Here is a 1,407-nt window from a genome sequence, read left to right as displayed (position 1 = left end):
GACATACACAGCGATACATCAAAATTCTTTAAGATTGCAAATGGCCTACACTATATCATAAGCATTATCGAAAAAGAAACATCTTTATTATCAGTTAATATCTGATAGTATCTGCATAGCAGAATCCAGTATTTAAACTGATTTTTGGAAATTGGCGGAATGTCAGGGGCTTGCTCCGCTTCCGCCGCGGGTTGGCCCGGTATTGCAGTACGCCGGGATCGGCCCATAAAAACCATCATATATAATAAATTTAAACAATGTGCATATATGCATATTAAATATATCTATATAATATATTTAAATATATATAAATATATTGATAGTAATATCGATAATTGATTTCAAATTAACTATATAAATTAAATTATATAAAAACTATAGATAATAAGAAAAATAAAAAAATATAGAAAAGCTATACAAATCTAACAAAAGATTATATTAAACGATAATAGGATTGAAAAAATTTTGCAAAACTTTTGCAAGTGTCAGAAAATACTTCATATAAATATGACAAAAAATGAGTTTAATATATATAAGTATGAACACACATCTATCGATAAAGAAATTAATATGAATATGAGCGTCTGTTCTCCCAATAACATATTTTTTTGAAAAATTTTGCAAGTGTCAGAAAATACTTTATATAAATATGACGATAAAATGAGTTTAATATATATAAGTATGAACACACATCTATCGATAAAGAAATTAATATGAATATGAGCGTCTGTTCTCCTAATAACATATTTTTTTGAAAAATTTTGCAAGTGTCAGAAAATACTTTATATAAATATGACAAAAAATGAGTTTAATATATATAAGTATGAACACACATCTATCGATAAAGAAATTAATATGAATATGAGCGTCTGTTCTCCTAATAACATATTTTTTTGAAAAATTTTGCAAGTGTCAGAAAATACTTCATATAAATATGACAAAAAATGAGTTTAATATATATAAGTATGAAACACACATCTATCGATAAAGAAATTAATATGAATATGAGCGTCTGTTCTCCCAATAACATATTTTTTTGAAAAATTTGCAAGTGTCAGAAAATACTTATATAAATATGACGATAAAATGAGTTTAATATATATAAGTATGAACACACATCTATCGATAAAGAAATTAATATGAATATGAGCGTCTGTTCTCCTAATAACATATTTTTTTGAAAAATTTGCAAGTGTCAGAAAATACTTATATAAATATGACGATAAAATGAGTTTAATATATATAAGTATGAACACACATCTATCGATAAGAAATTAATATGAATATGAGCGTCTGTTCTCCTAATAACATATTTTTTTGAAAAATTTTGCAAGTGTCAGAAAATACTTTATATAAATATGACAAAAAATGAGTTTAATATATATAAGTATGAACACACATCTATCG

The 1,407-nt window shown here is 24.8% G+C and overlaps 1 pseudogene; it reads left to right on the top strand.

Moving 5' to 3' along the window:
* The first annotated feature begins 52 nt into the window (after positions 1–52).
* LOC113374056 lies at positions 53–232 on the top strand (annotated as a pseudogene).
* The last annotated feature ends 1,175 nt before the right edge of the window (positions 233–1,407 follow it).

Source organism: Ctenocephalides felis, unplaced genomic scaffold, assembly GCF_003426905.1.
Source record: "Ctenocephalides felis isolate EL2017-DRISC unplaced genomic scaffold, ASM342690v1 CF-g0.4_SCAFFOLD_00104, whole genome shotgun sequence".
NCBI classification, from domain to species: Eukaryota; Metazoa; Arthropoda; class Insecta; order Siphonaptera; family Pulicidae; genus Ctenocephalides; species Ctenocephalides felis.
This window is presented reverse-complemented; position numbering and strand designations above follow the sequence as displayed.